The 13,693-nt window shown below is 38.9% G+C and overlaps 1 protein-coding gene across 2 annotated transcripts in view; it reads left to right on the top strand.

Annotated features, from left to right (window-relative positions):
- PLCB1 (phospholipase C beta 1) overlaps positions 1–13,693 on the top strand; it is a 630,635-nt gene that overhangs the window by 348,574 nt on the left and 268,368 nt on the right. The window lies entirely within an intron of this gene.

The raw sequence follows: 13,693 nt of genomic DNA, 5'->3' as shown, positions 1-13,693 counted from the left end.
TGCACGAAATCGTGCACAGGTGGGGTCCCTCGGCCTAGCTGGCGAATGGGGCCAGCCAGCCAGGGGGAGGGGCCATGGGAAGTTGGCCAGCCGCAGGAGGTTGGCTGTCGGAGCACACTGACCACCAGGGGGCAGCTCCTGCACTGAGCATCTGGCCCTGATGGTCAGAGTGCATCATAGCTACTAGTCAGTCATCCAGTCATCCGGTCAACCGGTCCTCTGGTCATAATGGTCGCTTAGGCTTTTATTTAACCCATGAATTTTTTAGAAGTGTGTTTCTGTATTTATTTAAAAAATGGGGTTTTTGTTGCAAGTTTTGATTGTTTATTTAAATTACATTTTATTGGAATCAAATAATGTGTTCAATGTGACACCAATACAATGAAATTTAATAACATTAACTTTATTGCTAAGATGTGGTCAAGTTTTATAAATCCCCACATGGGCTTGAACATAATGTATACTCCCTACTAAATCGAAATTATAAATTGCATTTTTCAACTATTCTTTGTCTTTACTTTTCAATCCATCAATTACAAATTTTTTGGCCTATTATTAATATAACTAATGTTTTCAGCTTTTCTATTTAAACACTGGGTTTTTTTATATCAAAAGTGTGAGGTAGGGTTCCATTTTTTTTCAGATCCCAATTATAATGACAACTTTTATTGATAATTATCTTTCTCATTACATATTTATGTCACCATTGTTATATGACAGATTATTGTATGTTTTGTTTACTTGTGGGTTTCTATCCTATTCCATTGATTTGTCTATTCACATAGGATGGGACCTTTTGCTTAGATGACAATCAGTAATGGAAATTAAATTGGGCCCTGATGTAAAGAAGGGCCCAAGTCAGAAAAGCAAAGCAAAGATTTTTTAAGGATAGCTAGGTCATGGTCTTTTGCTAAAGAAGAGTGTGCAAATAATGAATGAAAATAGAAGTTTCAATAGAGGGACGTCCACATGTCAGCAGTTATTTAAGCCCATGTAAAAAATGACTCTGTAACTCTTTGCTCTGTAAAAGGCATCATATTATGGAGATAAACATCACACTAAATCATACTTGCAGTATTTATTTATGTCTCGAGAGAAACAGGTGAATGAAGTTGACACATGTTTTATGGTGTTTTGACTCTACTTTAAACCAACTAGATTAAAGAAATTTACTTTTTGAACAAAAATGGCACAACATAATGATTGCAATTAGAATGTGATGCTAAAGTTAATATGTAAATATATTCCTCATACTTAAAATACTCCCTACTACTAAATTAAGGCAATGTTCTGTTTGTACTTATAAGCCACTTTGTATGTGGTGCTCATACAAATTAATGCTCACACACAAAATTTCAGCAATATTTCTTCCACCTCTAGATCTCCCCTCCTCATGCATTTAAAAAATTAATCATGACCACCCTGGGAGGTTGTGAATAGAAGGGAAAGACAATAGACAAAAGAGTTCATAAAGATTTTATTTATTTATTTATTTATTTATTTATTTATTTATTTATTTATTTATTTTGAGTTCAAAAAGATTTTAAATAGCTCACCAAAACTCTTCCAGATTAAAAAATACAGATCTTGAAAGTGTTTTGATAATATTATATTATATCAAAAACAAAATTGTTACCACTTATCAATATTTTAGAGCCCACGAATTTGTTCATGCAGAAGTTATTTTGTTTCACAGCTTTTAGTTCTATTTTGCTTGGCTATAAGTTAAAAACTAGAAATGAAAAATAATATATACAACAATATAAAAGTAATAGTGAGTTTTATGGTGAAACCTGATCCCCAAAGTTCTGCTTAGCCTGCTACCAAAGCCCAGATAATAAGTAAACTTGGATATAAAGAGGCCCATTACCTTCTTTGTGATATTAGCATTTTGTTTCCTACTTTAGTCTAGAAAGTGCCTTATTTGCTGATCTAGAATGTTATATGAACTTATCCTTTGTTGCCTGCATTTAGAGAATGTTTCTGTTTAAATAACACAAAAGGAGCATTTAAATTGGAAAGCTATTGAGTTTTTCTGAGCTATTGGTGATATCAGATCCTTCAGCAGCAAAGCTGTTTTATCAGTTACTAAGTACACAGGCACTGCATAATCATGCCCATTGAAAGCCAGGTCATGTACACATTTTGTTTGCTAGGCAGCTGGTAGGGAAGCAATCCCTCCAGGCCTGTGGCTCATGCCACCTGCATTTCACACCAACCTCCCCAACCAGGGAGTTGCTAGAGAGGTTCTTATGTTCCTTTCTTTGTTTTTCATTTTCCTGCCGTAAGTGCTCCATTTAGGTCAGCTTTTATCAGGGACATGTTTGGGAAGTAAATATGGTAGATTTTTGTTAACTGATTCTGAAGATTCACATTAAACAGAAATGGAGTAAAGCCATAAAGTCATTTGTGGAATTTGAGAGTGTACTAGTAGATGAGAATAGATTAACTTTAAAAGACAATCCATGTTTTTATTAAATTTGGTAAAAACTTCAGAGGAAGAAGGGGAAAAATGGGACAGTGTGAGGGAGGAAAGAGAGGAAGAAATGGAGTTGAGAAAGGAAGGATGGAAGGAAGGGAGAGAGGGAGGGAGGGAGGAAATGCTCTTTTTATCACTTTGAGAAATGCCATATGTGAATGTGAACTGTTGTGGAATATTCCTGTATGACAGACTTTAAGCTCTCTGGTACCTGGACTCAATTCCTCCAGCAGGTACACCTGCCCTTCAGGTGGCTTGGAGCTCTGATCATACCTGGAGCAGGAGTGGAGTGAAGAAGGCAGTGCTGTTGGAAGGGCTCATGAACGCCTTAAAAGCAAAGCTTGTGGGACTTGCCCTCTGACAGGGATCTGCCCTCCTCCTTTAACACTGGAATTGGAATGAAACTGCACAAGTCAGTGTTTCCAACCATCTGGGAAAGAGGGCCACTGTTGAGAGCTGCCCTCCAGAGAGGAGATGTTCGCAGTAGGCATCAGAGAGCAAAACGCCATTTTTTTTCCTGTTCTCATGACACCAAGCAACTGAGATCTTTGGTTATCTTTGTGTGGGGAGGGATTGTGGGGCTTTTTGGTGATGACAAGGGGAAAGGGGGCTGCAGTTAATGATGCATCCTGACAGGTGTGGACAGAGGCTGGGATGCCTGGTCTGTCTTTTCTATCCATGAAACAACAGAGTAGGAAGCCTAGGTTTTCCATCCTAGAAGTCAGTTATGTCGAAACAGTTTTGCCATTTGCTTTCTGAATTCAAATACAGACTTGTCCCTGTGAAGGGCTAAACCAAGCAGATGGTAAGAAAAACAACACACTAGAATAGTATCTTCAAGTCCTTTCTCTAGGTTGATGGAAATAGAGACATTCTTTTCCAAAATATAACTTAAAAAAAATTTTTTTTAAAAAGGAAAGAGTCAATCTAGATTTTTTTTGCTGACCATTCCATGGAAGGGTAGATTCTCGGAGAAAAATGGAAATTTATTAGCAAAATACATGGCTTTAATTATAATATCCTAAGTATATTATATAGTTTAGATATACAGTACTATTTTTATAATTAAGTATAATATTTAATTATAATTTTTAAATACCTCTACATCTATGGTATAATGTGTTGCCCTATATTTCAGGTAACTATAAGTCTTTAGGAGAAGAAATTTTGGCAGTATACATCAAAAGGCATGTCAATGCCATTCTCTTTAACATAATAATCCTATTTCTAAGAGTTTAACTTGGGGAAAAGTTAAACATTGAATAAAATCATGTTCATGAAATATGTCTCAGTTATAATGGTGAAAAAGCATATAATATAAGTAACCACAGTAAGGTATTTATTTGGGCAATGGCTCTCAAGGGGAGGGCTAATTTTGCCCCTTAGGAGTGAGTCATTTGGTAAAGCACAGGACAATTCCCACAATAAAGAATTACCTAAACTCAAATGTCAATAGCTCCAAGGTTTGAAAACTCTGCATTAGGGCAATTAGAGTGCCCTACCTCAAAAGAAAAATATGCAACTGTTAAAGCTCCTATTATAAAGGCTGGACTTGAACATGGAAAATCACTTTAATATAATGTGAGAAAATAACAGTAAGTAAGTGTATATATGCATTACAGTCAACAGTGGTTTACCATGAAGCTGGTGAAACCAGGTTACAGGGCCTCGCACTTACACAAGGCCTCCCAGAGCTCTTAGAGCTGGCAGCAGTGTGTTTCATATGGCGGTAGACTTTTGTAAAAAGGAATGTTTTAAGTAATGTTATTTTAATTTCACAAGTTTCAGGCACAGCTAAAACTAGATCCATCTTTGGCTATAATTTCAATGAAGTAAAACATAATTCATATGACCAAGGTTGCGGGGGGGCGGGGGGGGCTTATGGGAAATTAACAAATAGCTAACTACAGTAATGTAAAGAGGGGGAATGTTTTTTTCACCTCCAGTTTCCAAATGTTTTGCAAAGCTGTTATGTTAGCTTATAATGAAATAAATTCTTTTCAAGAAAAAGGAAGTTTATAGATTTACAAGAAGCAATGTGGAGGAAAACCACCAGTTTACGCCCCTTAGTGTGTGTGTGTTTGTGTATGTGTGTGCCTGTGTGTTTGAAATCTCGATCTTATGCTGCCCTGTCTTGTCTGTAGTCACCCTGGTCTCCCAGTTCTCTATGGCTCATACTAGTATTCAACTGTTTCACTAGGATGGCGTGTTCCAGTTGTCTGTTGCTATACAGCAAACCACCCCACAGCCTAATAGGCTAACTGGGCTTTGTGGGGTGTTTTTCATTAGGGGTGTCTCACATTGTTGCCGTAAAATGGTAGTTAGAACTGAAGTTATCTGAAGGCTCATGTGGGCTGGGTATCCCAGATGATCCTCATGCACATGCCTGGTGTCTCAGTGCTCCCACTGTGGCCTCTTTCCACAGCAGTGTAGCCTGGGCCTCCCTTATATGGCAACTTGACACCCCAAGAAGCAAGAAACAGAAAGTACCAGTCCTCTTATAAACTAGACCCAGAGCTGGGAGAGCATCACTTTTACCATATGCTATGGTTCAACACAGCCACCAGCCAGCCCAGATTGTAAAGGGTGGAAGGATAGACGCCTTCTCTCCATGCGGGGTGTCATGCACATACAGAGAAGGAACAGCTTGATGGCAGCCATCTTTGAACACAATACACAGCAAGGGACATTTGATTTCTGGAATTATCACAAGATAGGGAGGGGCTATAATAGAGTATGCATCTTTTATACAAATATGGATGTGATGAAAATTCATACCATATGGTTATATCCATATGTCCATGAACTGCGAGTGTCTGAAGTTCAAATCCTCTTTTCCTTAAGTCCAGGGACATTTCTTAAGAAAAGCACTCAGGATTGGGAATAACCTCAACAGATTTCAGACTTCCTTTCTTACTTCTCAATAAATTTAGATGGTCTGCATTGTAATATATCACTGATTTCAGCAATCCTAAGCATGCCCACTTCTCCTTTCTCAAAGTAAGGCCCTTACCACTAGTAAATGACTTCCGCAGCTGGTCACAGCGGACCCTTCTACTCATGACAGTTGTGTTGACTCTTCTCTTAAACTTGTGTTGTACTTTCATCACTTATGAGAAAATCTTTGAAAGTTAATGGATCTATGAGAAAGAAAAACAGGAGAGTCTTACATAGAAATTCACAGTCCTCCTTCCTCCAAATGTTTAGTAAAGCAATAGTGTGAGGAATGTTGACTCATGGATATTACAGAAGTCACTTGGGCCTGCAGCGTGAATAATTATTGTGGAATTAAATTGCTTTCTCAAAAAAACAGTTTGAAGACATATCCATACCTGTGACATGCAGAATATCTGGATAAAGAGTGAATATATCTAACAATCAGTTATAGAAAGTAAAAGCTCTTCAGTAGCATTTTGACAATTAGATGTTCCAAAAAAAAGACCTTCCTATAATCCTCCAGTATACTTTTCTATTATGGGAATTGGTCCCAATAGAGCAGTGATATCTAGATGTAATTTCCAAATATTTACAAGTAATAGCATTTAATGTATTTTTTAAATAGACAGTAATTATATTTGGGTTGGAACTTTAAAAAAAAGAAAATATACTAATAACTTTCTACTGTAGAAAGATGTCTTGAGCTATGAAGACTACCTTTGCATGACTGTGGAGTGCTCGGTAGAGTAATTAAGGAAGTGGAACACTAAAGGACACCTGAATTAGTATTAAATTAACCAGAATCACTGACTAGTGTCTCTCTTTGCTGGATGACAAAATGCTTGTACTGTTTTTGGATGTACCAATAAATGACCAGAGCTGTTATTTGCATTGGGGGATTGATATTCCATGGAGTCAGTCAGTCTTCCTTATGTTTAATGAGCAAATTGTCAAGATAATTAAAATACATGTACATATGAAATAAAGAGACATTTGTAAGCATCAACATAGAAGGACAGACTCAATCCCCTTATTAGAAGCATGCTGAAGCATACTGCAAATTAACCAGTATTTAGCATTCTTTTACTTTCTTTGTCTCTCATTTCTGTCTCGTTACATGGTGCATCTGACATTTATTCAAAGATGGCAAACAATCCTATTTCCTTTTTTTTACATTTTTTATTTTTAAATTACAGTTTATATTTAATATTTTTATTAGTTTCAGTTGTACAGCATAGTGAACAATCCTGTTCCTTGATATTAAAGTGCAATGCCTCAATTCTGTGACTAGAAAAATAAACTAAAACTAACTTACATTTTCTGTTCCCGTTTTATTTTTACAACCAATTTCTTAACCACCTCTACCTAAAAAATGTCATCAAATATTTTCACAATACTCTTAATTCTCATTTTTACTTTATTACAGTTGTAAAAGAGATGCCACTTTCTTCATTTATTTATATGGAAAATGGAACTATTTGTAAGGGGACTAGGACCTGATTTCATGAAGACTCTAAAGTAAAGAAATGTTCTGGGGGAAATAATTTAAAACTGTTTGTCTCTGATTTGGGATGCATTTTCAAACCAACTTGTCTGATACCTTTTCCCAGCCTGTAACATACCCATTTATATTCATTTATTCAAGAACTAAATCAGTCACCAAGTCCACACATTTTTAGTGACTGTTCTAGATGCAGTGTTGATACTGGGACTATAGAATTAAAGATGATTAATAAGTTACAGTCTCTCCCTTAAAGGATGGAAGGACGCACCTGTCTTGCTTGATGTATATCTCCAGTGACCAGATTATGTTTGGACCATAATATACTCAATTGTTCCTCCCTCCCTCCCTTTCTTCCTTTCTTTCTTCTTTCTTTCCTTCCTTCTTTCCCTCCTTCCTTTATTGTTCCCTCCCTCCCTCCCTTCCTTTTTTTCCTTCCTTCCTTCTTCCCCCTCTTTCTTTTCTCTGTCTGTTTGTCCTTTTTCAATTTTCTGTTGTTTAAATGAGTGATATTTTAAAAACACAAACACTATTAAAAAAAAAAACAAAAACAGAAGTCAGAACCTAAAATGATTAGCACATTAGGATTTGACGGAAATTCTTCCATATCTTAGCAGCCCTCCCCTCATGAGGGCAGAGGTTATGTGAATCTTATTTCCCACTGAACCTCCAGCATTAGCCCAATGGCTTGACAATAGAAGTAATCAATTAATAATTGATATCAAAATAAGTGATTCAGTATATTTTCCACATAGAACAACATAGTCAGTGAAGTTCATAAGAATGGTCTCAATTTGTCAAGAAAATGGTAAATGATGCTGTTTGTATTCTTCTTGAGAAAACAGGTTTGCAGCCTTTTTCTTCCTTCCTTTATCTGCAAAATTCATTTATACAGAAGTCCCATTTAGCTTTGCTGACTGATGCATGAACCGTAACTTGAAATGATCTTGCTTTGTCATAACCATCACATCTAGAAAGCAGGCTCGGACTTTCCCATTTCTCTAGCTTTCTTGACCTGGTGAAACTTCTATCAAAACACGGTCTCTCACTGGTAACACACTGCAGTCTGCAGAGACCCACTGGTGGAGGAAACCTAACCCAGTTGTAAATCACAACATGGGAAAAGTCTTGCATAATTTAGAGGACAGGAAAAAAATAGCTTGTCAGCCAGCAATCAGAAGCACTTTATATCAGAAAGACTGCCCCTTGTACCTGTCAGGGTGAATGGGTCCTTTTACACAAAACTTCTTTCCAATTCATTTGGAGCCTACAGACAACTCCCTCCCTTCCCTTTCAAATTACCCCACTAGTCTTAGTTTTCCTTTGAAATGTTTCCAAACCACTGCACACCTCATCATAGACCCTCATTGATGAAATGTAGGATGGAGGTTGTGTCAGATATAACTAATGACTCAAATTATTCCCACCTTCTCCCTGTTGTTGACAGACAGCTAATAAAGGCAACATTGTCATGCCTGCAATTGATCTGTTGAAGCTAGGAGTTGTTTTTTACTTATAAAAATAGAACCTATTTCCAGGGCTGTTCTAAACCAATGATTTAGAGCCCTGATTTCCTATATTTATTTTTTAAATAATTCTCCCACTGCTCATGTAATGAGGCATATTATTATTATTATTACAACCACCTGGTTCTGCACAGTGCACGTGTGTCATACATACTGACACATGGAAAGAAAAGGTATACAGATCTCTCTTTACCGTTGAGAAGAAAAAGACACCCTAATTGTTTTCCCACCATCTCTTCTATTTTAAGTAGTAAGGATCTTACCTTGCTTAAGCATTTCTGTATTAAACATAGATTGTATGAGAGGCTATATACACATAAATGAGGAATTAAGGCTTTAGAGCCAACCTCATCTGGGTTGGTATTTGGGCTCCAACATTTGGTTGTGCTGTAAACCACTATCCCCCTTCAAACATTGAAGGAGGTTTTGATGCCATTCCAAGATGTTTAGATTTTCTACCAGAGGCAGCAGAGAGCCTTTGAAGGTCATGGAGCAGAGGAATAACATGGTAGGAAAAAAGCTTCAAAATAACTTGCAAAGGGGAGGGATCAATGGCAAGGGTCGCTAAGCTCCATTCCCTGTGGACACACAGAAGTGCTCTATGTCAGGCACTGTTGATTCCTCTAGTCTTATAAACAGTGCTGTAAATGACTGTGACGATTGAATGACTGACCGACAAACCCAGGTAAAGAAAGAAATACGATGAAATGGAGACATGTCGACTGACTCCTGAGAGTTCAGGACAGGGTGTACAATATTATTTTCAATAATATATATATTTATATTTTGAGTACTAGTTGAATAAAATTTAAAATTTGCTCCATGCCTTATGTAATGGTTTATTTTATTTTATTAGTATTTTCTTAATTATAGCCACCATTCTGACTTTATTAACAGTTTTGCTTTGACCACACTTGATAGGGTAAGCATTCCCCAGCTAAGACAGAATATCTTTTCCCATAAAACATTTAAGTAAAGAATACACAGTTATTTGCATAAGCTGGTTTAAACATTCCAACTTTCATAATCCTATCAACCCTTTTATTGGGAGAACACACTTTATGTTCTTTCCATCTAATTGTACCCCATGCCAGGGTCTCACCATGGATTTCGGTGCCACAGTTAATGGGGTTCCCATGTGAAGGAGTCCAGAAACTTATCTTCTCCACCTCCTGACCATTTTACCCACTTTGGTGCAAGGCTCAGTGAAGAGTCCAGTCAAGGGACCCTGGTCCTTTTGTTAGTCTTCACCTTGGTTCACCACCCTAAGCATTGCTTGAAGCAATTGCAGGTCGATTTCTTGTTATGTTTGAATCTTGGCTTTCAAAATGTATTTGGATCAGGGTAAATAAAGCAGACTTGTTTGGGGCTCTTTAATCCTGGAGAGTCAGTAGTAAGGATCTTACCTTGCTTAAGCATTTCTGTATTAAACATAGATTGTATGAGAGGCTATATATGTACAAATGAGGAATTAAGGCTTTAGAGCCAACCTCATCTGGATTGGTATTTGGGCCTACACTACCCTGGGTTATACTGTATTAAACCTTTGTTCAATCCCCATCAATGTCCATTTTATTCATACCTAACCATCGATAGTGTGGGTGTTCCGGTGCAGGGCCAGGGCTGCTATGGTTGGGGTCCCGACATTGGCTCCTTCTCTGGGGGGCTTGGTGGCATGGATTCTGGGCATCTCCATCAGCTGAGATTAGCATAGGCAAAGACTCAGGGAGTCCTTAGTGGCATAAGCCTTGGATATCCCTGAGAATCACAAAGGATGTTTGAGTCCTTGGTGGTGAAAGCTGCTGAGGTCTTCTGTTCTCCTTTTCCTCCAAAGGGGGAGGTCACAGACTAGGGGATCCCTTTTGGCAGCAAGCTGTGCAGGCCTGGGGGATGGGCTGACACAGATAAAACGTACTTTCCTATGTAGCCCCCTTTGATTTTTGTGTTCCACTGGGTTACTATAGTTCCCGCATTGTCCTCCAGAGCTCTCTCAGAGCAGTTTTCATCAGTAAACAGCTGTTAATCGTTGTTTTTCTGAAGTTGCAAGTGATGGACCTCCTAGTCCGCCAGTCGTGCTGATGTCATGCCCCTAAATGTGTGCTGATTCTTTTATGTGTGTCAGAAATAAAGATGGTCCTTAGGGGACAGGGATTTTTACATGGTAATGACTTTAGCTTTCATGGTATTCAGTTCAGTTGGGACAGGCTAGGGCAGGAAGACCAGCTGGCTCTGCTTTCTCCAAAGGCACCCAGGACTGTCCTTGATACTGAAATTTGGCTCAGGAGGCTCAGAGGCAGAAATTTGAGGCAATGATGAAAGGTAGAGGAATTTCTTCTTATAGAAAAAGATAACCTCTGTGTGGTTCCAATTTTAGTATATGTGCTGCCGAAGCGAGCACTCATGTGATGGTTTAATAATTAAGTATTGAATCAACTCTGACCTCCAAGCAATGTCTCAGATCTGGAAGGCAGGAAGAGTTTTGAGTTATAACTTTCTTTTCAAACTTCCCTTTCTACATTTGCATGAAATTTGGAAATAGCAGGACAATTAAGATCAGGTAAAGAGGAATGAGGTGGCTTCAGCTAGCTGCAGGACACAGATGTGACTTCATTACCCAGCTGTGAGTACTTTTCCTCCTGCAGAGGGATGATTTGGGATAGACTGAAAGCACTTTCTGTAGTAGGAACACTGGGCCTGGGAGGTTCTATCTACACAGGAGCTCATTTATTTAACCCATATATAAATGTCTCAGATGGACATGCGTCCTCTTCTCTCTTTAATGCTATATGTACTCTCTCTGAATGACCAAGTAGACAGTCCCTGAAGTGAATGGTTCCCAGGCTTCTGTGTTTCCATGACCTGTTCTTTCATAGACATGGACTTGGCCATGTGACAGTCTACTCATGCCCTAGGTATCCCCAGAGTCTTTGCCTAAGCAGAAAGGGCACAACTTCTTGAACCCCAGCCAGTGAAACATAAAAGTAGTGGTAAGATTAGCAATGGGCTGGGGAAACCGGCAGCCACTTTTGGTCATTTTAAGCAATGTGTGTGTTCCTCCCACATTCTCCACATTAGCAAGGTTTCTGTTGTTAAAAGTCTCACTGGATATTATGTGGATTTGCTTCAAATTCCTCATGGCCATCAATATGTCTGGGTCCTCTCTTTCCCTCTGTAAGCCTCAGCAGACAACTGTTCTGAAATCATATTGCTGGAAGCTCTTGACTGGAAATTGTTGAGAGCAGGCAGAAAGAACAGCACTTAAGAAAAAAAAAATAGAAGAGCTTCTGTGACATTTGCAAAATTGCCTTTCCGATTTGGTTGGGAGAACTATTTTTCAGATACTAGGGAATGATTGTTTCTCACACACTTCTTGGAATAATGTACTCTGAGCCAGGAAGGACTTAGAGGTGATGTTCAGTGCCCTTTGTGCGGATCAGGAAATTGAGGCCCAAAGATAACTAACCTGCCCACAGCTGCGGCTGCAAAGTCAATCAGTGAAAACAGGAACTCAGCAAGCTATGCTTCATTTGCTATGTTTAAAATTCATCCATTCATGTATTCATTTGGCCATCAGCTGCCTATTGAACAGCTACTACGTGGGAGGCACTATCAGGACACTGAGAACACGGTGGTAAACAAAACAGACCAGTTTCTGCCCTTACACTGGGGATAAATGTCCACACTTCTTGTTAGTCAAATTGTGTCAGCATTATCTAGGAACTTGTTAGAAATGCCTAGTCTCAGGCCCCACTTCACATCTATGGAATCAGAATATCCTTTTAAAGAATGTCCTCCGGGGTCCCTTATGCATATTCAAGTTGAGAAGGTGTAAAGAAAATAATGTAAAGGAGGGACATGGGAAATGTTCCAGGAGAGTAGGGAGTGAGGTAAAAGGGTCATGTGAAGACAGAGTGTCCAGGTCTGTTTGGGCCATTTGGAGGACGTGGTCTTTTGTTCTGAGTGGGCAGGGAATCCTAGAGAGGGCTTGGAGCAAAGTCTGGAGTGATCTGACTTAAATACAGATTATAAGGAGCACAGCTTTCAATGTTAGGCAGACAGAGAGGAGGTCAGTGGTGGCTCTCAATGGGGGATGGGCTACTATGGGGTGCAAGGAACTTCTGAGGGTGCTGGAAATATTCTAATTTTTAAAAAATCTTTATTGTTGAAAGTATTACAGATGTCCGCCCTATTGTCTGTGCCCTGGGATTATGCTTTGGTTGCTCTCTTCCCACTCACACCCCTGCCCCCACCTTCGCTCTGAGATTTGACCTTCTGGTCCATGCTTCCATGTCTCTGGATCAATTTTGTGCATCAGTTTATTTTGTTCATTATATTCCACATATGAGTGAGATAATGTGACTGTAATAAGACTACGCCAATGTATATCCATTTGTCCAAACCCATCTAATGGTGCCCTCAGAATGAGTACATTCTATTATATGCAAATTATCTCAAAAAGTAGAAAGGCACATCATAACCAGGATAGAACTTAAATTATGTGAAAGAAAAAAAGCAGGTGAGAGTAAAACTGTTGCAAAGTATAACAGCTGAAACCAAACTTCTCTCCAAACTAGGGGAGGAAGGGGAGGTATGGCATAAACAAGACCGTATACTCTGAAAGAGCATTCCAGGACCCTAGAAAGCTTGGGAGTTGGCTGAATAAAATAGTGGAGAATCCAAAGTGATACTGAAAGGGAGAAACACACAGTCAGCATCTAGGAGACAGATTCAATTCTGCTTCCACTTCTATACTTCCTAGCTTTGTGACCTTGGGCAAGTCACTTATTCTTCTTGGGAAGGCATTTTTTCTCCTCTTTCCAGTAGTGATCGGGGTACTTGTTTCTGCTTTTCTATTTAAGAGTCATGTGCAACAAAAGAGCTAGGAAGTTGCTTTGGAAATTAGAAGGTGCTGTATACGTGGAAGTGGTTGCTAAAATTTTCTTCAAGTTGTATTCCTATCAGTGTGACAAGAAGCTGGAAATCACCAGGCATTATGGACACTGACCCCCATTAGAGCATGATCAGTGTTTGCAGATGTTCCATGCAAAATATTCTTTATTGCATGAAGTGTTCCCAAAACAGGTATAGCACATGCACTTCAAATGTATCCATTAGGTAGAGTCTTCTTCTAAATAAAAGACAAAATGGTGAGCCCGGCTAGCATTGCTTAGTGGTTGAACGTCAATCCATGAACCAGGTGGTCAGTGGTCACTGTTCAATTCCTGGTCAGGGCATATGCCTGGTTGTGGG

The sequence above is a fragment of the Cnephaeus nilssonii genome (assembly GCF_951640355.1).
Source record: "Cnephaeus nilssonii genome assembly, chromosome: 11".
NCBI classification, from domain to species: domain Eukaryota; kingdom Metazoa; phylum Chordata; class Mammalia; order Chiroptera; family Vespertilionidae; genus Cnephaeus; species Cnephaeus nilssonii.
The sequence above is the reverse complement of the archived record's forward strand: the minus strand, read 5'-3'. Positions and strand labels throughout refer to the sequence as shown.